This window comes from Myxocyprinus asiaticus, chromosome 30, assembly GCF_019703515.2.
Source record: "Myxocyprinus asiaticus isolate MX2 ecotype Aquarium Trade chromosome 30, UBuf_Myxa_2, whole genome shotgun sequence".
NCBI lineage: Eukaryota > Metazoa > Chordata > Actinopteri > Cypriniformes > Catostomidae > Myxocyprinus > Myxocyprinus asiaticus.
In genome coordinates this window covers 27,092,815-27,119,285 of record NC_059373.1, presented here as the reverse complement: position 1 = coordinate 27,119,285, position 26,471 = coordinate 27,092,815, and positions in this window count along the sequence as shown.

Below are 26,471 nucleotides of genomic sequence, written 5' to 3'. Positions count from 1 at the left end.
GAGTGCCTCTGCAGCACTGCATGCTGAGATGTTGCACAGAGGCACTGCTTCCGGATATCGCGTTGCATAGTCCACTAAGACCCATACAAAGCGATGTCCGCGTGCTGACCACTCTAATGGCCCGACAAGGTCCATTCCAATTCTCTCGAAGGGGACCTTGATCAGCAGAAGAGGGCGCAATGGTGCTTTTGGGGTGGCTGGTGGATTCATCAGCTGACATTCTCGGCATGCCGCACACCACTTGCGGACACCGCCAGTGCCCGGCCAATAAAAAAGGGCTATTAGGCAGTTCAGAGTTTTTCTTTCCCCTAGATGACCCGCCATGGGATTATAATGAGCCGCCTGGAACACCATTCCCGACGGCTCCGCGGTATTAAGAGCTGGGTTGTGTCTTCCTTTGGTTGAGCGATCTGCATCACTCTATACAACCGCTCATTTATAAGTGCGAAATAAGGATATGAAAGGGCAATACCCGGCTGGAGTTGTTGACCATCGATCATTCTCACTTGGTCAAAGGCGTGCTTGAGGGTTTAGTCTCGTGTCTGCTCCAAAGGGAAATCCCCTTCGGGAAATCCCCCGAGGATGGGAGGGGAGCAGACAAAGACGGCCCTGGCTCCGCCTCCCCTGCGAGAGCATCGCACATTTCACATCTCATCGCTTTTGTGCAGGACCCATCCGTGCATATTCCCTTTAATACATTTCTAAATTCAGGCCAATTAGTCCCCAAAATCAGCGGATGGGTGAGGCGGGAATTAACCGCGGCCTCCACTCTATGTTTTGTTCCCTGGAATTTAATCACAAGGGTCACCACATGGTAGTTGTGAATATCCCCATGCACACACTTCACCCTCACTGTTTTAGCTGTGCCCAAAGCCTCGTGTTGAACCAAGCGTTGGTGGATATTGGTTTGATTACAACCCGTGTCCACCAATGCTTGGTGAGTAACCCCCTTAACTCTTACCGGTATCCGGTATGCTCCAGCCTGATCGGGGGCAGCCTGCAGAGTGTCGGGGATCCGGACCACCGTTCCCAGCTCCATCACAGGGCATTGATCCCCGCAAGTCCAGCAGACCGGCCCAGGCGCCATGCCCACACCTGCGCCGGCGGTCACTTCCACCGTGGGCAACAGGAAACCCCGCGTGGGGAACTGGCTTCGGTGGCGGGATTCCTCGCCTCCGCGGGGCAGGAACGGGCTCTGGGGAGAAAGCAGAGTGAGAGAGAAGAGGGAAGGGGGAAGAGATCGGGGAAAACATAGGGGAGGGGGAGAGAGAGTGGGAGGGCTCTTCTGTCCTCTTGTATGCCACCAAATGGGCCTCCGCCAGTCGGACAGCTTCCTCCAGCAATGCCGGGCAGTGGCACTGGACCCACTCTGCCATTCCTCTTGGCAGTCGATGGATTAGCTGCTCTAGCACCACCTGGTCGACAACTCCCATGACGTCATGATCCCCCACCAGCAGCCATTTCCGGCAGGTGTCTTGGAGCCGTTAGGTGAAAGCTTCATGGACTGGAAGAGCTGCCGGTACTGCACTGGACTATGGCCAACCCGCTGCAGGATGAACTTCTTCAGGTCTTCGTAGGCCAGGAGGGAGGTTAGCCGCCGGCAGTTGTTGTGCAGCACACTGGGCTCCCCCGGTCAGCAACGGGAGGAGCTGGGCTGCCCACTGATCTCGCGGCCAACTCCAGATCTCGGCGGTTCTCTCAAACAAGTCGAGGAAGGCTTCCGGGTCATCTTCCGCCCCCATCTTCAGAAGGGTAGGTGGGGGAAGGGCGCTGTGGTTGTCCGGGGACATGGCCGGGGCTCTCTCCTGGCTCCGAATCGCATGCTGGTCCTCTGCTTGAGCTCGTAGGATCTCAAAGAACTGGCGGTCTTGGTCTTGACGAAGCTCAAGCAGGGATTGTTGTTGCATCTGGTGTAGGCCGGCGAGGGACTTGAGTATCTCGGCAACTGCGAAGAATCCATGGGGCGTACTTCATGTTCCCGGGTTTCGGCACCAGTGTAACAAACTTCACAGCAGAAGGGAAGGAGAACACAGGGAAGTGGGTTTTCCAGTCTCAGGTAAGACTTTTAATCGGCTACTTCAGTGCTTTTCAACTTCACAAACTCATTAGCTTCACAGGCACGTAGTCACTTAAACATATTAGCTTTTACAGGCACATAGTTACTTCAACATATCAGCTTCACAAATACAACAGAATGAACGCAACAACTTCAGGAGCACCGTGGCCTTCCTTGTGCCAGATTCTCTCTCTCTCTCTGCTGGTGGCGTGGCTGCTTATATGCCACTCTCCCCATGCTCACTGGAATTAGAAACAGGTGTTAACCATAATCTAGCTCAGGTGCAAGCGCCCTTACCGCTTTCTCTCTCTCCGGACGGACGCTAGACCATGCCCTCGCTGCCACAATAGTATAAGTAACTGTATTCCACTACAGTTACAATTTAAATAATTGGTAATTAGAATACAGTTACACTCAAAATGTATTTTAATTACTGAAGAGATTACTTTGCATTTTTTTCATCCCCTTTTCTCCCAGTTTTGAATGCCCAATTCCCACTACTCAGTAGGTCCTCGTATTGGCGCGGTTACTCACCTCAATCCGGGTGGCGGAGGACAAGTCTCAGTTGCCTCCGCTTCTGAGAAAGTCAATCTGTGCATCTTATCACGTGGCTCGAAATACATGACACCGAGGAGATTCACAGCATGTGGAGGCTCATGCTACCCTCTGCGATCCACACACAACTTACCACGCGCCCCATTGAGAGCGAGAACCACTAATCGTGACCATGAGGAGGTTACCCCATGTGACTCTACCCTCCCTTGCAACCGGGCCAATTTGGTTGCTTAGGAGACCAGGCTGGAATCACTCAGCACGCCCTGGATTCGAACTCGTGACTCCAGGGGTGGTAGTCAGCGTCAATACTCGCTGAGCTACCCAGGCCCCGATTACTTGGCATTTTATTGTCATTTGTTTCATTTAATATTTAGTCCTTTCAGATGGAAAACATTTAAACATATAAATGATGTGATCCAAAGTGCATTTGAACAGCGGTGAAACACTTTCTTACTTTCTTTCTTTCTTACATTCATACGAGCAGACAAAGAAGTTTAAAGTAAGTTTGGAGCAGAAGAAATAGAAATAAACCTTGTGTAAATTGTCAGCTTTACACTAAACTAAAATGCTATTTCTAGCCATTTTACATCTACATGTTACCAGGCACGCTCATATTTTTTTATCAAGAAAATTCATGTTGGATCATAATTTCTTTTTTTCTAGTAAAACCTTTGATATTAGGGCAAAAATCGTATTCTTGATAATAATTTTGTATTGTTTTCCTGTAAAAAATATCTAAAAATCCTTAAAACAAGATCAGTTTGATTTATCTTGTTTTAGAAACAACATTGCATAAGATATTTAGGTTTTTCAGAGAATGTATTTTTAACATGTGTATTTTGTCTTACTGTACTGGCAGAGTTTTTATAGTCAAAACAAGTGAAAAAATCTACCAGTGCTGAAGAAGTAATCCAAAGTATTTAGAATACATTACTGACCTTGAGTAATCTAACGGAATACTTTACAAGTTACATTTCACAGCATGTATTCTGTAATCTGTAGTGGAATACATTTCAAAAGTAACCCTCCCAACCCTGACAATATGTAATTATGTACTAATAATATATACTGATATATCTGTCAATAAATTATTTATATTATAATATATTTCTTCATATATATTACTGATATGGATTATTGGCACCAATTGTCATGCATTCTCCAGGGATGGGCTTCTGGGGCTTTAAGGAATATTCTGGGTTCAATACAAGTTAAGATCAATCAGCAGCATTTGTGGAATAATGTTGATTACCACAAAAATTAGTTTTGACTTGTCTCTCATTTCCTTTAAAAAATCGAGGTTACAGTGATGCACTTACAATGGAAGTGAATGGGGGCTAATTTTGTTAATGTTAAAATATTAACTTTTTCAAAAGTATAGCCACAAGACATAAACAGTATGCGTGTTAACACGATTTTAGTGTGAAAAAATCACTTACTAACTTTTTCTGTGTGAAGTTACAGCCAATTTTACAACATCATTGCCATGACAATGTAATGTCAACAAACCCTAAAATGACTGTAAAAAAGATGATTTAAACAAATTTACAGCTCAAATAATACATGAGATTTCACAGAAGAATTAATGTAAATGCTTTTATCAGATTATAAGCTTCACATTTCTGCCTTTAAACCTTCCAAAAATTGGCCACATTCACTTCCATTTGAAGTGCCTCACGGTAACCTTATTTAATTTTTTATGAAAAAAAATAATTTTTGTGGTAAGCAACATTGTCACAAATGCTCTCGATTGAGCTTAACTTGTATTGAATATGTAATATTCCTTTAAGACCAGAATGTTTTCTATTACCTTGTCTTTTCCATGCCTGATTGTTTTTTGTCACAAATAAAGTTATTCATAGCTTCTGTTTGGTTCAGTAAATCAGAAGACACATTTTTGACTATTTTGCAAAAAGTCTGGTGCATGTTGTTGTTTATTCTGCAACAAAGTGAAAGCTCATTTACATTAAGTTGCAGCTTTTCATTCTACACCAAACGAAAGGCTAAAATTAGGAAATCCAAAGAAAGTAGAGAATACAGTGTTGATTGTCCTCAATACAAAACACAATCAGTACTGTATATTTCAGAAATAACTCTGAAAACAAAGTGGAATATACTGTACAGTTGTGCTTGAGAAATTTGTAAACTTTAAGGCGTGCCCTGGCCATTTGCACATTTTGAAAAACTCTTTGTTTTTAAGGCACAATGTCTCTGCAACCTTGCAGACTATATATATATTTATAATATTCATGTATATCAATGTAGTTGGTTGCTTAAAGCAAGTAAAATGTATCGCCTTACAAGTCATATGCTATAGTAAAAGTTTTTAGATGCCGTCATTAAATAGCATTGTGTGAGGATCAGAGTGAAAAGAAAATGTTTATGAACTGATAATCTGCCCTTTTACCCGTGCTTTGTGTTAAAGGCAATAAAAGTCATTGTTGTAGCACCTCTAGTGTTAATTTCACCAGGAAACTGCCACGATATGTACAACGAGCTATGTAAAAATAATTTCGAAAAAAAATTTGGTATAGTAACACGTTTCTATAAGACCAGGTTGGGTAAAGTGTATTATATTACAATATTTCACAAAATGATTGCCCCATGCACATCCACAGAGGTCTCTCCAAAACAACAATATCCACTCACGCTAGAATCGCCCCTGGTCAGATTGCTGAGGATTGTTGGCTTTATGCCTATGACAGCGCCTGCTGCTCCTGCTCTGGCCAACCTTGTTTGTGTTTAGGCTTGGTGGTCTTCAGAAAAGGCAGGAGGAGAGTAATCAGCTCTGAGCCTGTTTACCATCAGCATCCATGACACTTGAGTGGAAGCAGGAAAGCCATGTTATCCCACTGTGCCCTTTTTAGAGGGAACTTCCCTATGTCATGGCTTGTACTGGAAGGGTATATAATATGGCTGTTTTCCCAAAAACATGGGATAGAAGTGTGTGAAGTGGATTTTATAATGTAATCATGAGCACTGGCGACAAGCATAAAGGCCACTGAAGACTGGTTGCAAGCGAACACTCTGCCTTTTAACCTAATTCTGCTCAAGCACATTAAATCTGGTAAAACCCCTGCTCTCAATTAAGGCATATCCTCACTTTCATCTGCCGAGAGTCTTTCTGACTTTCCAAAGCAGATGCAGATATTGAGTAATTGAGACCGTCCCTGGATTCTTGGATGAGTGTCAAGAAGGTTTAACGTGACACAGTGGTTTGTAAGTGTTGAAAATGTTTGGCACGGTACGTTGAGTGCCACTTGCTTATCTTCTGAATCTCAACAGAATGGATCTTGCTTATTTATGCTCTCTAAACACTGAGGCAAGTAAAATGTGTCTAGGTGTTTGTCGGTGTGGGCATTGTACTCAATGAATACGATCTCACAAAGTCTGCTGGATAAATGGTATAAGAAATAGTGCACCCATAAATTTAAATTCTGTCATTATTTTCTCACCCTCATATTGTATCAGACCTGTATGCTGTTATTTTTCTCCATCAAACACTAAAGGAGACTTTTTGAAGAATTATGCAGCTCTTTTCAATACAACATAAACTGATTGTGACCATATCCGTCTAACTCCAAATCGAATATGGCTCCTTTAGAAACATTGCTTTTACATGCAAAGAAATACTCTGATAACTACCAAAAATCAATTTATTAAAACAATCTGACAATGCAGGACAATCACACGATGGGTGAAAGGTGTCATACATTGTTCCTGACAGGCTGCTCAGCCTTACAGGCTCCATATGGTTAGGATTAGGGTGGGGTGTCTTCTGCCTGCCAGGAACAAACTGAGGCACCGTTGTACAATGGGCAGGAAACTGCATTTATATAAATGTCTTTTGAAATCATCGGATTATACTCTTCTTTAGACATAAACAGCAATGCGTACAACAACAACAAAATATGCTCTGTGACATTAAATCTCTCTGGTTCTTGTGTGTCATTAACATAATATCTGATGACACATCTAAGGCTTTAACATATTTAAATACAATGAAGGCAATATTTTAAGTGCACAATGGCTAAAATTTAAGTCTGTTCTTCATACAAAGCTTTTGTATGGCTTCAGCAGTGTTGGGTAAGCTACTCGACTAATTCATGTGATGTTTATCTAAGCCATGGTACAGTATAGTACAGAATTGTGCATTACAGTATACAAGTATACAGTATGGTGCAACATAAAATGTATGTGCATGTAAAATTAAACGTGCATTTATATTTATGCCTGCTACCTATACACCCCACCCCAGCGGCTACCCGCCTCGGTCCTTCTACCTACGGGTATGAGGCCAGCACGGCTAGCACTGGGGGCGATTTGGGGACCCCAATGGGACCACCTCCGCCGGGTATCCCCCCACGGACCTCCCATTCCCAAGCACGCTCGTCTGCCCCGATCGGGCTTCCGGATGAGTCTGCCGGCTCATCTCACGGCGAGTTCGAACTCTTGTTTGGAGCCCGCGAAGCTGATGAGCTCTCGAGTGCAGCATCGGAGAGGGGGCTCGTCCAGTCGGACGCAGAAGCCTCAGCTGGGCTCCCCCCCTCGGGTGCGGTTGCCCAGTCACAGGCTGATGCGGAAATGACAGACATGCTTTCCCGGGAAGCCGCGAGCGTCGGGCTAGAGTGGAACCCTCCACTCTCCCCTGAACCCTCGTGGCTCGATGATTGGTTCCTGGGCTCGGGGCACCGCTCAAAGCAGCCATGCTCTGCTCCAGTTCCATTCTTCCCGGAAGTGCATGAGGAGCTGACAAGATCGTGGGAGGCACCTTTCACTGCCCGGTCCCGATCTTTCAGCTCCCCCGCCCTCACTACCCTCGATTGCGGGGTGGCCAGGGGCTATTCGGCCATTCCCCCGGTAGATAAGGCGCTCGCGGTGCACCTATGCCCGCAGAGCACTGCCACCTGGCACTGACGCCCAAAGCTCCCGTCCAAGGCCTGTAGGTTCATGTCGTCCCTGACGGCCAAAGCCTACAGTGCCGCTGGACAAGCCGCCTCCGCCCTACATGCCATGGCTCTCCTGCAAGTCCACCAAACCTTTGCCCAGCAGTTCTCGACGGTGAAGCAGCAGATGGAGGCTATCCGGCACATCCAGCCCCGGCACGGCTCAAGATCCTGCACTCCGCCTGCTCATCGCCAAGGGCGTCCCCCTGTGGTGACTGCACCGGCTCCGCCACAGCATGCCCCTTCGTCCCGGCCCCGGCATGGAGCCCACCGCAGGAAGCAGACGCCACCCGTCTCATGGCCGGCCACCAAGAACCCTCGCAAGGCTTCGAAGCGCCCCTGAGAAGGGTGACCCAGGGATGACGAAACCCACCCTGGAGCTGGTAAGCAGGCCACTCCATCCCCCGGTGGAGGGCCAGGAGGAGAATCTTTTGTTGCTTTTTCATTTAATTTCGCCGCATGCCCAAGTGGCTGCGGTACCCAACAGTTCAGCAAAAGAGCGGTTTCCTCATTCCCTGGGTCATGTACCCAGTGTGCACGGCCATCATCACGACCACCATCCACCTTTCCATCCTTGCAGGTTTGGCGCTCCAGCGGTGGTCTCCCCACCCCTTCGTGCTCAGCTGTGGCACAAATCCGCCCCTGATGTGACAGTCTCCATGGATCATGAGGACAGGCCTCTTCCTCCCCCATCCCAGGCTGTTCTGGGGGTGGTCACAAGGAGCCAGGTAAGTGCTTTGATGTCCCTGAACTCAGCACAGCAACAACATGGCGTGGCACCTCGAGCTCCACCACGTCACAAGGCCCCACCTGCCGGTACTTCTGACGTGATTGTCCCCTTGGTTCCCCTCACCCGGCGCTTGGATGCGTGGCTTGCGCTTTCCAATCCGTCGCGATGGCTGATCCGGACCGTCCGACTCGGCTACGCAGTTCACCAGGCATCCGCCCAGGTTCAGCAGCATCCACTTCACCTCGGTGAAGGGTGAGAATGCTGCTACCTTGCGCACGGAGATCGCTACCCTCCTACGGAAGGATGCGATAGAGCCTGTCCCTCCGGCTGAGATGAAGAAGGGGTTTTACAGCCCCTATTTCATTGTACCGAAAAAAGGCAGTGGGTTGTGGCCAATCTTGGACATGCAAGTGCTAAACCAGGCTTTACACAGACTCCCGTTCAAGATGCTGATGCAAAAACGCATTCTGGCGAGCATCCGGCATCAAGATTGGTTCGCGACGGTAGACCTGAAGGACGCGTACTTCCACGTTTCGATTCTACTCCGACACAGTCCCTTCCTGCGGTTTGCATTCGAGGGTCAGGCGTATCAGTACAAGGTCCTCCCTTTCGGTCTGTCCTTGTCCCCTCGCGTCTTCACGACAGAGGCAACTCTTACCCCGTTAAGGGAAGTGGGCATTCACATTCTCAACTATATCGACGATTGGCTAATCCTAGCCCACTCTCGGGATATGCTGTATGCACACAGGGACCTGGTGCTCTCGCACCTCAGCTGACTAGAGCTTCGGGTCAACTGGGAAAAGAGCAAGCTCCTCTCGTTTCAGAGCATCTTTTTTCTCGGTTTGGAGTTGGACTCATGAACGAGCATGCACAGTCAGTGCTGACCTGTTTGAAGGCATTCAAACAGAAAACAGCGGTTCCACTGAAACTCTTTCAGAAGCTCCTGGGGCATATGGCATCCTCAGCGGTGGCCACTCCGCTCGGGTTGATGCATATTAGACCGCTTCAGCACTGGCTTCAGACTTGAGTCCTGAGATGGGCATGGTGCCACGGGACACATCGCATGGCCATCACGCCGATCTGTCACCACCTCTTCAGCCCTTGGACCGACCTCATGTTTCTACGGGCAGGCGTTCCCCTAGAGCAGGTCTCCAGACACATCGTGGTTATGACAGACGCTTCCAAAACAGGCTGGGGCACTGTATGCAATGGGCATGCAGCCGCCGGCTTATGGACGGGCCCGTGGCTGCATTGGCACATCAACTGCCTCGAGTTGCTGGCAATTCTGCTTGCCATGCGGAGGTTCTGGCCGTTGATCCAGGGCAAGTACCTGTTAGTTCGGACAGACAACATGGCAGCGGTAGCATATGTCAACTGTCAAGGCGGTCTGCGCTCCCGTTGTATGTCACAGCTCGCCCTCCGTCTCCTCCTCTGGAGTCAGCAGCACCTCAAATCGCTGCGAGCCACTCATATCCTGGGCGACCTCAACACTGCAGTGGACGCGCTGTCACGGCAGGTTACTCTTAAGGGAGAGTGGAGACTCCACCCTCAGGTGGTCCAGCTGATTTATTTTCAATTCGGACACGCACAGGTGGACCTGTTCACCTCCCAAGAATCCTCCCACTGCCCGCTCTGGTACGCCCTGACTGAGGCACCTCTCAGTATAGACGCGCTGGCACACAGCTGGCCTCCTGGACTTCACAAATATGTGTTTCCCCCAGTGAGCCTACTTGCACAGGCCCTGTGCAAGGTCAGGGAGGACGAGGAGCAGGTCGTCCTGGTAGCACCCTACTGGCCCACCCAGACGTGGTTCTCGGACCTCACGCTCCTCGCGACAGCCCCCCCTGGCGAATTCCCCTGAGGAAGGATCGTCTTTCTCAGGGACGGGGCACCATCTGGCACCCGTGACCAGACCTCTGGAATCTCCATGTCTGGCCCCTGGATGGGACGCGGAAGACCTAAGTGGTCTACCACCCTCAGTGATAGACACGATCACTCAGGCTAGGGCCCCCTCTACGAGGCGCCTGTATACCTTTAAGTGGCATCTGTTCACTAAGTGGTGTTCTTCCCGACGTGCTTTACGCATCTATTTGGATCACACGCAGAGCTTTAGAGTCTCTGAGCAGCTCTTTGTCTGCTTTGGTGGACAGCAGAAAGGAAGAGCTGTCTCCAAACAGAGGATCGCCCACTGGCTCATTGACGCCATAACTATGGCATATCACGCCCAGGACGTGCCACCCACGGTAGGGCTACGAGACCATTCTACCAGGGGTGTAGCGGCCTCCTGGGCCTTGACCAGGGGCGCCTCTCTAACAGACATTTGCAGAGCAGCGGGCTGGGCAACACCCAACACCTTTGCGAGGTTCTACAACCTCCGGGTGGAACCGGTTTCATCCCATGTAGTGGCACGCACAAGCAGGTATGTCCGGGACAGCCAGCCGGGTTTATCGCTTGCGCATAGCACCTTTCACCTCCCTTGAGCTGAAGATGTGTGCCGTTAACTCCCCATAGTGTTCACAAACTGTGTTCCCTGGTTGATTTCCTCCGAGCCTTGTGACAGATGATTTGTCGGAGAGACTCACTGCCGATCCAGTACACGTGCTAACTAAAGCCCTGCACTGGGGTAGGTGCTCTGCATGTGGCGGTTCCCCGTAGGTAACCCCATGCGACGTATATCTTCCACTAATTCGTTTCCCTGTTGGCAAACAGCATCTTCCTTGGGCAGATGCCCCTCTGCCCCAGTCTCCATGCTTGTAGTAACTCCTCCCCCGTAGGGTAGGACCAACCATGGGACTTCTCCACATGGCATACTCCCGACATAGTTCATATGACGTATTTCCACTTAAATATACCCCCCCCCTCTGGGCGAGGTGTGGTCTCAGCGGTGACCTAGTCTGTCCAGCCGGATAATCCCCCTTTTTTTAGGGAGTGGGGAAAAAAGTGGATAAGAGGCCACGACTGGGCTAGCCCGTCTCTATCTTTTGGGTAGTCGACTTGTCCCAAAGGGCCGTTCGCCACTCATAACAGTGTTGAGGGAGGTTATGTGTCGGCATGGTGCGCTGGCTACGAGGCACACAGTGGCCTGCCTGTCACACACCGCCAGTTCATGTAACACAGTTCAGCTAGTTGTGGCGTTTTTGTATGGGGACCCCTAGTGTCACTACATCGACACAACGTCGAGTGAGTGACAGATAGGGAACATCCTGGTTACTTGCGTATCCTCCGTTCCCTGATGGAGGGAACGAGACATTGTGTCCCTGCTGCCACAACGCTGAACTACCCGCTGAAATGGCCGGGACCTTGTATCGGCTCCTCAGCATAAAACCTGAATGAGTGGTTGCATACCAGCTCCTTTTATACACGTATGTGGTATGCAAATACCACTCGCCAAATTTCATTGGTCTTTTATCAAAGACCAGAGGTGTCTCGGGCTTCCAAGAGTGACCACTAGTGTCACTACATCGACACAACGTCTCGTTCCCTCCATCAGGGAATGGAGGTTACGCAAGTAACCAGGACGTTATCTGCAGTGCCATTCACAAGCTGCACACGTGTTGAACTTAATAAAGACCTTCTTTATTAGCAGGTTTAGTTTCCAATGATTGTAGATAAAAATCCACTGCAACCATTGTTATCTTTCTTTTCCGTGTTGTAAAATATTTATACTTTACAGTATATGTAGAGTATATGAAGTAGCACCATCTGCACGGTGTAATGTAGCAGTGTAGCATCTTCGCTACAGAATAGCTACTTGATTTAAAAACTGCAAAATGTAGTTAAGCTTATAGCTTTGCTATTCGTAGCAAAGCTACTGCCTATCACTGGGCTTCAAATGATTTGGAATATACTGTAGTGCATGAATCATATGGACTACTTTGTTTTTACTTCCTTTTTGAAGCTTGACCTTTTGGTCACTGTCATTGTTTGGAAAAGAACTGTGTTAATGTTCTCCCCTTATGTTACATATGTAGCCGGTGGGCTGCAAAAAACAACACAGGATACAAAAATATCTTTGGGGGTTTTATTCTGAGGGCTGTTTATTAAAAAGACAGTGGTCGATGGGGCCGTATTGAAAAAGGGAATAAAAAATATTAAAATATATAAAATGTGTTTTCGTACTTATTTGAAAAATGTTGAAATGAAAAACGGAAATGAAATAAGGCACAATGAAATACAACAAATGGAATACAGTAGAGGCTAATGTCAAAAGAAAATACAAACAGGGCATTAGAATAACCATATACTTCAACACATACTTAATACATGCTTATACAGTATCATTCACAGTATTTTATGGATTTTAACACATGCTTAAACACTCACAGTGTTTTAGGCATTCAACACATGCTTAAATCACTCACAGTATTTTACTTATTTTTAACCAGGCTTTAAGGACATGTGTTGCAGTTTAAACAATAGAATTCTCATTACACATGTTTTCACATGTAACATATATTACACTTATTCACTAAACCGGAAACCACACTGGGCTATATAATAAGATCAAAGAAGGTATGAGTAATTCCAAATTTACCTACCCAGCATAATCCATATGCATCCCTCAAAAATGATCCACAACAAACACTCAACCCCAACATATAACTCTTGTGAATACATATTCATTGCTTAAATTACTTAAAATATTTTATGCATTTAACACATGCTTAAATCACTCAATGCATTTTATGGATTTTTAACCAGGCTTTAAAGACATGTATAACAGTTTAAAACAATATAATTAACATATAACACGTATTACAGTTATTCACTAAACTGGAAAACACTCTGGGCTATAAATAATTTAATTGAGATATGATTAATACTACATTTACATACCCAGTCCTCGCATGTATGCAAAACGTGGTCAAACTCCACACATGCAATCCATATGCATCCTTCAAAAATGACCCATAACAAACACTAAATTTTTAACATACGACTCTTCTGAACACATATTTAATGCAATTTATGAGCATTTTGTGTAAAATTTTATATTTACCCAAGAATTCTCAAACAATGAACAAAACCGGGAACTCTCCTGCACGTTTGCTCTAACGTTTTTAACACGAGAGTGCCGGAAAGCAGGTGTCGCAAAACTCCGGTGTCGCAAAACTCCGGTTCTTAAAGGGTTAAATTACATGAAATTTCTCCACTTGGATACACATAGAAAACAAATTCGAGCTTATGGATTTAGAATGACATAAGGGTGAGTATATAGACACCAAATTTTCATATGTGGGTGTACTATTCCCTTAATACGTAATGCATTTTAAATGATGTGCATTGAATTACATTTCACAATTACAGCATCATGTATAAAGCAAAATCAAAATATTATCACTTTTGTCCACATTAACGCATTCAGATACATTCTCTATTTTACACTTGAATAAAAATGTCCTCAAAATTTGACATATTGCATATTTGTTTCACTCCTTCTCTCATTGACTTGCAAATGCATAGGAGGAGAAAAAAAATCATCAGTTATTAAAATTCAGGCAATGTATTCCTGTGTCTGCATTCTATTTGAGAAACGTTATTAATTTCATATATCAAGTTTGGAGCGGCCATCTGTTCGCTCTGCACTGCTGCACCTCCCTCCATCTGCCTGGCTTTAACAGGAGTGTGAAATAGAGAGAGAAAGAGAGAGAGAGAGAGAGAGAGAGAGAGAGAGGGAGAGAGATAGAGAGGGAGGGAGAGAGAGAGAGAGAGAGAGAGAGGGAGTGCATTTGCTCTTGTGCCATGGGCTCAGGCAGCATGGGGAAGTTTCAGTGCGACTTTCTGATTTGTCACTCTTCAGACGATGGGCGACGTAGCCCTCTCTCGGGCTCCTGCAGGGACCCAGCGCTTTCCCTCGACACACGCCGCTACTCTGTTTCAATAACCAGTCTTGCCACCACCCCTGTCCCTACACTTCTCTCCCTCCTCCTCCTCTTCCTCTTGCCTCTTTGTTTTCTCTCTCCCTTGTCCTCCAACACCCGCCCCCCCCACATCCCTCCCTCTGTACTAGAGGAAGCAGATTGCGAATCCGGCACAGTGAGATGTGTCCCTGTCACAGTTAATTTAGCATCTGTGCCTCCATGAATATGAATACATTTACAAGTCTTGAATATAATTAGGCACTGAAGTGTGGAGAGGGGCACACAGCTCCAGGTGGGAAGAAAGATGCTGCGAAAACAGGTTGGGCTGCAGAGACTCGCAGACAGATGACCTTTGTAAACAGCTCACATAAATTGTGGACTGAGATTGGGAGATTAAGAAGAGAGAAAAAAACAACAGAATGTTAGAATTTCTATGGATATTAATGTTTATGCAACATGGTGATGGCGTGTTTCACTTGAGTGCATTGTAAGTGAATAAATGTGTGTGTTACAAAGCAACCCTGTGTGAACTCGCATGTTTATGCTAGTACGTACTTATGCTTCTGTTTCTATTGAAAGCACAGCACACTGGCGTGAGCAGTCCAGAAGTTACATTGTCTGCAATAAGTGAGTCAATAAGTCATTTCTGATGATATTTTATTTACCGAGGTGCTCTGCCATCCACAGGGAAGGAATATGTTCCAAAATGGCTAATGTTGTGTAGTTTCACCATATGCCACTGTGTTACAGCTTCAGCAAGCTGTAACAGCATTACAACACTGTTCGTTTTACATCATCCATAATGTAATCTTGTAAAAATGTAATGGGGAATAAAAAAATCTGGTACGTAAATGTTTTTTTTTTTTTTTTTCAAAACAATGTTTAGATAAACATAGTAGATGGATTTTCGCACATTTGAACTTTTACGAAGCCTATTTTTTTTTTTTTTTTTTGTGATTTAAGAGCTTGAAAGCCATAGTCACATTTTTCATAATATGGAAAAGAGTGACCAAGATGATATTCCACAAAACAACTCTTATATTGAGGTTCTCATCCTTAGCCAGTTTAAGAGTCTTGTTAATATATATATATATATATATATATTTTTTTTTTTTTTTTTTTTTTTTGTTGTTTGCAAGAGCCTCACTTCAAAAATGGCCTCCCCCTCAATCAAACTTTGTATTTTCAAATATTTCTTTTCGATTGATTTCTTACTTTAAAGTTTACTTCAGTTTTGGTTGTGTTCATTGTTATACAGTATGTTAAATAGATACTGTAGCAATTGAACTACATATTTTGGGGCCTGTTGTCAATTTTTTTAATGAATATTTTCATAATGTACCAAATGTGTGACATGCCACAGTGCGAAACCTAAAGTTTATTCTGATTCGTTGGCCATCACTAAGAGTAAAGGAATATCATAGTAATGTAACTTGCAGTGATACTGAAAGCTATAGCAACTGACAAACATCTTAAAGAACAGTTATCAGGGAACAATTGAAAATTTTAGTCTGTCACCCTTTGAGCTTGACCAATGGTGTTGAGCATGATTGTTTGCAGTGGCATGCAAGCAGTTTTTCATGCTTATGTAGTTTGCTTCTAATTCATTGTTATTCATCATTAACATACTCTAAACTTCAGCATAACTGGATTATTATGAAACTGACCTTCAAGTGAAAAACAAAAATAGAAAGAAAGCTTAAAGTTAGTGATAGCCTAGTGATTGAGTTAGCACTCCCTTACAGCATGAGATGATGAGAGATAATTTAATTTGGATGCAGTCGTGTGGGGTGACTTACTGATAAGAAAGAGTTTTAAATCTGAATTTTGTCAAAGCTCTGTCAAATAAATCACATCAAAGTAATAAAATAAAGGCATTAAAAGTGGAAAGGGTATGCAATTAAAGTCACACACCAGGCCCCTGCTGGAATTGCCACAGTGGGGTTTGTATACCTGAGGAGATTGAAAAATTACATTTGACAGTTCATCTTCATGGAGGTTAAATTGATCTTTTAGTCAACTTTGTTTTATTTCTGAAACTTACAATAGATGCAAGCCATGAGTCAATTCTGAGCAAATGAGCGATTCCTCATATAGCCTGGTAGGTGTAACGTTTTTGTGTTAATGGACTTGAGTCGTTATACATCAGGTAAACTGCACATTTTAAAATCCCTTTGATCACTGTTAGTTCAGGAGCTGATAGCCTGTTTCATCTTCCCGATCTGTCTGTTTTTTTCTCTTCCTCTATTTTCACTATGTATTATGTACTATGTAGAACTTTCACTAAGTGATAGTTGACCAAAAATGACATTATGTCGTTCCAAACAACATGAGGATGAGTACATTTCTTCTAAATTTCTTCTGTAAAACAAGAAAAGAGAAGCTCAGCAAAACAAACTGATCCATTCCATACAGTAAATGTGGATGGTGACCTGGGGCTGTTAAGTGCCAAAAAAAAGCACCATTAAAGCATCAGAAACATAGCCCTTAAAATGTGTGCATTATATTTCAAGTCTTCTGTAGCCATATCATAGCTTTGAGTGAGGAACAGACTGAAGTTTACAGCTGTGGTCAACATTCATTTTCACTGTATGGAAAAGAGAAGCATGGGCATTCTTCTCTAAGTGACTCCTTTTGTGTTCCGGAGAAGAAATACAGTCATATGTGTTTGGAATGGCATCCAAATGATGATAGTATATTCATCTTTAGGTGAACTATCCAATTTAAAGCACAAGGTTTAATGGGTTAAGTCTTACTCTAGTTAAGGAAAAGTTCCAGGATGGGGCTTCCTAGCAGATAAAAGTGCCATAAAGATATTTTATTTTTTAAAAGAAGAAGACAATTAGTGCATTAATAGGATTGGGTCAAGCACTCACAGAAAAAAAAATGCTTCTTTAGATGTTTCTTATTCCTTCAGTTTCCCCCATCTTTCCTCAGTTTCCTCCATCTCAGACCATACAGCAAAACAAACAAAATAAGAGGCTTGAACGTCAGCACCATGCCAGGATGCAACAATAACCATACGCTGTTTATGTCTGACTCCCCGAAAAAGATCTAGTTTGAGGGCTTTCCAGCTTTAGTTTGAGTATCAGCCCATTTCAATTTATTCTGTCCTTCACCCTCTGCATGTCTTTTATATGCTCTTAATGTCCATATCATTTCATTTCATTCCATTTTCTACTGACATCATACTTATACTTTATACTACAAAACTGAAGTTGGAGAATTTCTTGCGAAGACCAAGTCCAGATATCAGTGTGGCATTCTTTGGAAGTAGGTGTTGGAGCAACAAGGTTAATGATATAATCTAGAGCTGGAAGAAGGACACCTTGGATTTGTTTAAAATTAGCCTTCTTTCCTTACAATTAACAAACAATCTTGAAACAGGTTTCCCGAAACTTTTCCCATTTTCCATTGGTCAGCCATTCAAATAGTCCTGCCCCAACCTTATGCCACTGGTTGAGCCAAAAGTGTAAAATATAATGTAAATCCTTAATCCGACTGAAATTGTACCAATTCGATTTTTTACAAGTCAGACTAACAGATGTGGATAATGATTGTAGCTCAGCTTCACCCAGCATGTACAAGTGTTAATCGGACCACAATTGGCATTGGCGTTGTACATATGCACACTCTATAAGTTAGAGGTGATGCTTGACGTGCATTTAAACTGCCATAATTGTTGTTCACTAATTGTTAAGCACTGTGTCATGTATATTTGGATAGGCGATGAAGACTGTAGCTTGAATATGCAAAAACCCGCTGTAGCTCCTGTGAGGAAAGAGCGGCAGATTTGCCAACTCAGTAAAGAAGCAGCTCTGACTTCGCCACATTGACATTGACCTCTAGAAAGTTCCTCTTTTGTCCTGGGCATCAGCAGCGTGCCAAGGCTGCAGTCTGTGCCCTGTGAGCTGGCACTGCCAGCAGGCTGGAGATAGGAGAGCGTGGCACGGGCCATCTGGGATATCTCCAGGAGACACACGGCACGCCTCACACTCATCAGCAGGTTTGAATTTGCACCATAATCACAAACAGATGCTCTCTTCCTCCTCCACCGCCCTCCTTCTGCCTCCTTTCTTCCCTCGGTTTGGCTCAGTGTGAAACCTTTGACCTTCACCGCATTCAGAGGAACAGCCTGACCTGATCAAGGGGTGAGAGGAGGAGAGAGTTAATGTACAGTGTTTCATGTATTATCCAGTACAATGTTCAGTGGAGTCTATTTGATGTTATCTCTCTTTTTATCTCTCTGGCCGCATGACCTGCGGTCTGAGTTAGATTTGTGTGAAGAGTGAACCGTCTGTACGTCCCTTCCATTGTCATTATTCTCATGTTGGCTCCAGGACACTTGGTCTCATTGAATCTGCCTATTTGATCCTATTATTTTAAAAAAGTCCACTGGAAAACGCCATAAGATTTTGCCCAAATTGTAATTACAACATGTCCACTGATTTTATGGCATGTGTGTGTGTGTGTGTGTGTGTGTGTGTGTATATATATATATATATATATATATATATATATATATATATATATATATATATATACTTGTATCAAAGATTAATACCTGTAAAAATGTGTCTAATTAACTCTATCCTCAAAAAAATGAATATATATATATATATATATATATATATATATATATATATATATATATATATATATATATATATATATATATATTTACATGTACATATTATTTAAATAATTTAAATAAATGATGATGAATTTATTGCAAGTTCTTTGAGACAAAGTATAAAGTAAATATATATTTATGATTATTATTTTTTTTATGTTGGTTGTAATGTACAGTATCATGTACCATAATTTAATTGTGATTAAACACAGAAAAGTGTGTGATTAATTAGTAAAAATAAATAAATAAATAAATACCATTATATATTATGTTAATAGCTAACTGTAGGCACATGTTCCATCATTTAGAATTATTTAAAGGGTAAGAACAAATTCTGATTTTATTGCTGATTTGAATTAAATTATTTGTAATCTTCCCCAACATTTCAGTCTTCTTCCATTCAAGCAGACAGAAGCTGTACTTGTATCCAGAGAAAATAGCATTCTGCATGCTGCCTGTGGTGTTGCAAACATAGCTGTCAAGTAACCTGACTGTAATGATAAGAGCCAATGTATTTTGAGTTTTATCAAGTTTTTTTTTTTTTTTTTTTTTAAAGAATTGGTTTGGGTTTCCATGAATTTACACATGGGAGCCTCCATATGAGAAAAAAGTGCCAACATTTGACAAATTCTGTACCAAGCATTAAAATAAACGAACAAAAACAAATGTCCTTCAATCAATTAAGCTGGCAGACTAATAACTTGTGATGTTATTAAAGGCTTCACAAAAAGTCTGGATCCACAAGGGCACTGCTGTGAATCGCTGACGATAAAGGGAGTCTCTTTGTTGTTCTCTTGCCAAGTGCAAAGCTTCCTTTGAGAAACATCTTTGTCTGTTGGCCTCATTGCACTATGTACAACCACTTAAAATCTCTTCTCCAAAATTAATAGATAATGAAGTTTCTGTGCAGCCTGATGGATTTGTTTGATTTTTAGTACAGGCTATTCATTGGTCACGAACACACTGCAGCTAAATAAGACTGTCACTTCTCTTATTAGTGCTTAATCCCAATCTGTACTCACAGAGTGATTTATTTACAGCAGTCAAAACTGCATTCTACAGCCGAATTCAGTCCAGAAAAATCCAGGTTGTGACAACCAAATTGACATTAAATCTGCATAGTGTGTACACACAAATTAAAATATTCACATAATACAATCTCCATTCACTAGTATTACTTTACTCAAAAGTAGCGTATGCCAAACAGCATAAACTATTATGATTAATTCTTGTATGCAGCCACAAGACCAAACCATTGCTATAGTTATCATTTATCAATCCTCACAATGTCGGGAGTGACTCCTGTATTCCGTACAAACACAGAACAATAATTTATGGCATTAATTTCTGTGAAATTAATTCCCAAAACCTTGGATTGTACTTGTAGCCAAGTTCCTGCATCATACCCTCGACCCTTGATGGCGCCTTGTTCAGTTAAGCACCTCAACAATAAAGCAGCTTGTCTATCTCTCGAGCCTCACCCTGTTGGATACCATAATCATGTTAAGTTCTTTTTCTTCTTGCCTTATGTTCAGTTGCTCATCCATTGCCACATGGGTTTTATCGACCCAGCAACTCTAGTGGTCAATGTCGCAGCACACTCCACTGCTTGGCTAGCCTAATGCTGTCAATAATTGCCTGCAAAATGGCTGGTGCAGTCAAGACAACTTCATCAGCTGTGGGACCGGAGGGCTTTAGCGAGGTGAAGTCTGGAGGGAAATGGGGACGTGAGGAGGAGCTGGAGCTGTTTCCCTGTCACAGCACAGAACACCATCAGTGGCTCCCAGGGGCCCGGGATTAATGATTTGTGTCTTTCCTCTACAGTGGCACATTGTGCTGGCGCCACCGATAAAAAAAAGCCCCCCCTTCCCCCACATCTGGCACCAACCATTTTCTACTGTCTTAGATGGGCTCTCAGTGCCAGGGGAAGCTCCTCGGCTCCATCACCCACTACTCTTCCTTGCCAGGGCTGCGGTTAACCAGGCCACGCTCTGGAAGAGAGCTCTTACTTAGAATGCACTGTGCTTATTTTCTTTGTTGACTGGTTTGACAGACTGCTAGAGTACTATTAAGTGTACTGACAAAAATGCACAGCAGATGCTGTTTGATGTACCATAGTGTCATCCTCCGAAAAATAGAACAAGAATTTGTTGTCTCATGTTTTCATAATTTATTCATGTACCATTATAAATTATCTATTGGTATTCATCAAATGGATGAAAAATACATGTACATTACAAAAGCAAGTTGTTATACAAACTCTATTATGCATGTATGTTTCCAACAAGGACTGAATTTCCTTCGCCACTTCAAAGTCAGATGAAATGTTTAGACATTGCTTTTGTTGCTTGGTTATTCAAAAAGTGAACAGGGCCTTTGTCCTTGTAAGACATATCGATTCATTTCTCAGTTGCTTAGTAACCACAATAATTACATCTTTTAAGCAGCCAGCCAATTATTTCCCTGATTTCATGATGGCATGATGAAGAGGCTTGTTTATGAGCGGTATTATTAAATTAAAAATAAAGAATAATAATTAATCACATTGAACGAATAAAAGAAACGTAAGCCCCATTTTGTGTCAGTCTATCCATTGTCTATCCATCATTTCCATTGTCTCACCATTGTTTGTTTAGCATAATATAGCCAATTAACATTAAAGCTGCCCAACAATTCACATTTTACATTAACTGTAGGGCTCCTGAAGAGCTTTAAGAGTAGAGCAGTTATGCCTAATGGGGGAGTATACTGTTAAGTGATTGTTCTGTTATGTAGGTCTATTTTATTGGTTATGGAAATCGGTTACTCAAAATTATGTTTAACATTGAATACTATGAACACACTTGAAAGTACCTGCTATATATGCCAATAATATAATACATGATAATATCTAGTGTGGAACCGCAATGCTGGTGTGGATCTTTCAGCAGTGTGGGGGTGTTACGGATTGTCTGCATTGCCGAGGAGTGTAATGGTGTGGGGGAGCAGCGCTCCATGAGCATGAGGTTTGGGGGTGATTAGTCTCCAGTGCATTCCCGTTGATATGCGGCATTTGACAGAACTGCACCCGGCATAGCACAAAGGAACGTGCCACAGATGGTGTAATTAGAGGAAGCTAAGCCAGGGTGTGAAATTTATCTTTGATCAGCACCTTCTTGCCAGATTGTCATCTATGTTAATATGATGATAGCAGAGCAGAGATGGATGGAAGCGCCTCAGCAGCCCGGGGGGGGGGGGGGTGTCCCTGCTCGTCTCAGTCTAATCTTAATTCTTTGTTCACCACATAGAAAAAAATATTGCAAGGCATTCAGACCTTCAAGCTTCAAGCACCATAAGACTGTCATTACAGACACCTGTGCTGTTGGATGGAGTTGGTACACCAGTTTGGCTGCAGAGAGGGAAGGAATTAATAAACATTCATTCTCTTTGCAGTTCTGCTTGCAGTGTAAATGCCCCGAACTCATGCAAATATACTTACTCTGTTATATATTAGAATATTAAAGAGAAAGGTTACTCAATAAATTAAAATACTGTTATCATTTACTCACCCTCAAGTTGTTTACAAACTCTTGTGGCTTTCTTTTTTTCTGTGAAACAAAAGATATTCAGCAGAATGTCCTGGCTACTCTGTTACAGTACATAAAACAAAAATAGACAGTGACTGGTGGTTTTTACGCAAGAAGGACAAAATACACAATAAAAATATCATTAAAGTAGTCCATATGACTTTTATTTGCAATATTCCTGTGCAAACATTCAGAAAAATATCTATTGTGTTCCACAAGAAAATCATTTGATTGCTCTAAGTCTGAATTAAAGCTGTTATTGTCACGTTTCGAGATGTTGAGAAAAGGACCCAAGCACATATAGGCAAACAATGAGCTTTTATTTTAATAAACAGAAAACATACATAACAAAAACTCTCTCGATGTAGAAAAAGAAAACAAAAAAACCAAACTAGAATAAATACAAGAAGTACTGAACCGACAGGGAAGGCAGACAGCAAACACAAGCACACAGTAACAGGAACAAACGAAACAATCCAGCACAGGACAGCATACATGGGGGGCTAATATAGGAGAGAAATCAAACAAGTTAACTAGGGGCAGGTGAAACAAATGATCCAATAATGAGCAGACAAGGAGGCGGGGCATGACCTGAGAGACAAGTGGCAATACGGAAACAAAACAAAGCCACACGCTCTCACAGACACAGACACACGAATGACACAAGCGCATATCACCAGAGATTACAAGGCAACATGCGCCCATGTTAAATGACAGACGAGACAGGAAATTTGTGTGAGGGCTCGGCCACAAATTAACAGGCACCAAGACAGAAATGGCCGAACATCAGCACAACATGAAAACGGATCGCAATCCGGATACACAATGCGAAGCGCGCCCGAGGTTGCGAGAGACAGACACAAACAATTGACACATGAGTGTATGCTGCAAGGATGAAATAAGAGCCAATAAACAAGACAAGAGAACGCATGACAATGCCAAAAGGGCGAGCCATGCATTCTCACACACACTAGACAAGACACTAAACATGAGTGTCAGAGTTCAGCCACAAAGACAATAAAAACATAATCAACAGAAGTGGCTGAACCCTGATATTACTACCCCCCCCCCCAAAAGGATGTCTCCTGGCATTCCACAAGGGAGACATCCAACACAAGACAAACGGAACAGGTACTAACATAGAACAGAAAGAACAAAAGAAAGGGAGGGAAGGAAACCAGGGAAGAGCCAGCAGGACAGTGCATGACGGTGCCGGTGGGAATGACCAGGGCGGATCCGGCAGGACAGACCCAGGGAGGGAGGGTGGGGGAAACCAGGATGGAGACTGCGGATAAGGGACAGAGTCAGGTGGCCAAGGTGGAAATTTTAAGGCCACGTCCGGAGGAAGCACCCAGAAAAGAAGCTTCAGTAGTGGGTCAGGGTCAGGTGGCCAAGGTGGAAGTTTTAAGGCCAGGTCCGGAAGAAGTGCCCAGGGAAGAAACTTCAGAAGGGGGTCAGGGTCAGGTGGCCAAGGGGGAAGTTTTAGGAGAACTTGTCTTGATGGCCAAAGGGAACAGAACAGGCCCGTCAACAGCCTCAGGGAACTGGACAGGCCCGTCAACGGCTTCAGGGAACTAGACAGACTCGATGACCACAGGGAACTGGACAAGCTTGTCGATGACCACAGGGAACAGGACAGGCTCGTCGACAGCCTCAGGGAACTGGACAGGCTTGTCAATGGCCTCAGGGAACTGGACAGACATTATGACTACAGGGGACTGGACAGGCTCGTCAATGGCCACAGAGAACAGGACAGGTTCGTCGACAGCCTTAGGGAACTGGACAGGCTCATCAACGGCCTCAGGGAACTGGACAGACTTGATGACCACAGGAAACTGGACAGGCTCATCAACGGCCACAGAGAACAGGACAGGTTCATCAACAGCCTCAGGGAAATGGATTGGCTCATCGATGGCCACAGGGAAAAGGACAGGCTGTACGGTGACCACCATGGTTGGGAGCACTGACAGCAACTGGGAAATGGCCTCCATGGCCATGGGCGTTGGAAGCGACTGGGGAATGGCCTCCGTGGCTGGGAACGCTGACAGCGACAGGGGAATGGCGTCTGTGACCGGGAGCGCTGGCAGCGACAAGGGAACGTCCTCCGTGGCCGTGAGTGCTGGCAGTGACTGTGGAACAGTCTCCATGGACGGGAGCACTGACAGCATCAGGGGAATGGCCTCTGTTACCGAAGATGCTGGCAGCAGCAGGGGAACAACCTCCATGGCCAAGGACGCTGATAGCGACTGGGGAACGGCCTCCATAGCCATTTGCACTGGCAGCCACTGGGGAACAACCCCCATGGCCATGAGCGCTGGCAGCAACTGGTGAACGGCCTCCATGACCAGGAACGCTGGCAGCGGTAGGAGAACTGCAGTGAGAACAGCCACTGCCTCGAACGAGTAGTGGAGCTGCAGTTGACCTGTTCTTCCTCCTCCTCCATTTACAGGTCATAGGAGGACTGGGGATTGGGCTTGTTGAGGGTGAGATGATGGTATTGTCTGCCTGGGGAAACCCCTCCTGGGATGGGAGTGCAGACTCCCTGCACTCGAAGAGATGGTCAACAAAGTCCAAAAAAAAAAAACAATTGCCCCAGCTTCTCCATCTCCCCCTGCCTGAGAGTTTAATCGAGGCAGATGTTATAAACCTGTTTCAGGTCAGTCTCATCATAGTCCAGCTCGTCCACTGCAATCAAAAAAATCACTGCCAAAGTCCCTCACATCAGATCCCCTCTGACGGACATTGCGAAGGTGGACGAGCTGGGTCATGTGCTGGTGGATGGAAAATACCATGGGGGGAGATGGAAAAAGGAAGATGCCCATTGTGCCTATGCTGGGTCCAGAATTGGCTGGATTGTTTTGTCACGTTTCGAGATGTTGACAGAAGGACCCAAGCGCAGAGAGATAAACAATGAGCTTTTATTTTAATAAACAAAAATATACATAACAAAAACTCTTTCAATGGAGAAAAAGAAAACAAACAAAACCAAACTAGAATAAATTCAAGAAGTACTGAACCAACAGGGAAGGCAGACAGCAAACACGAGCACATGATGACAGGAGCAAACGAAACAATCCAGCACAGGACAGCATACACGAGGAGCTAATATAGGAGAGAAATCAAACAGGTTAACAAAGGGCAGGTGAAACAAATGAACTAATAATGATCAGACAAGGAGGCAGGGTATGACATAAGATTGAGAGACATGTGGCAATATGGAAACAAAACAAAGCAACGTGCTCTCACAGACACAAACACATGAATGACATGAGTGCATATCACCAGAGACCACAAGGCAACATGCACCCATGTCAAACGACAGACGAGACGGGACGAGGGTTTGGCCACAATTAAACAGGCACCAAGAAAGAAGCAGCCGAACTCCAGCAAAACATGACTATGGATCGCGACTCAGACGCGCAGCACAAAGCAAGTGCAACGCGAAGCATGCCTGAGGTTGTGAGAGACAGACACACACAACTGGCATGAGTGCATGCTGCAAGGATGAAATAAGAGCAATACACTCCTGCCAATAAACAACAAGACAAGAGAACGCATGACATTGCCAAAAGGGCGAGCCATGCATTCTCACACAGACTAGAGAAGACACTAAACACGAGTGTCAGAGTTCAGCCACAAAGACAATAAAAACATAATCAACAGAAGTGGCTGAACCAATGACAGTTATCCCCTGAAAATTGTGGTGTTTGGCATATTTTTTCCCTATTATTTATTGAAAGGTTTTTATAATTTAACAATGACATAAGTTTTTACATTGTACAAAAGTTAGACATCATCTTGGTTGCACTATCGCTTTAATATCACATTGAAGAGAATGAAAGTGCCTACCAGTCAGCATTATTTAAACTGTTTTACAATAGAGACAAAATATAGCATGGAAGTAAAAGAAGAACAAGAGAGGATAAAGAAACAGAGCATAATGTTTCTTTGGGATTATTTGCCTGTGTTTTAGTTTTTGGAATCTCAAACCTGGATGAAGGGGAGTGAAGGGACTCTGGGAAATGTTTGGCCTCGGGCCCCACTCATTGGCCCGATGGTGGTGTTAGGAGGGAGTCTGGGGAGCAGAGGAGAAAACATTTAGAAGAACAGGGACATATAACTCT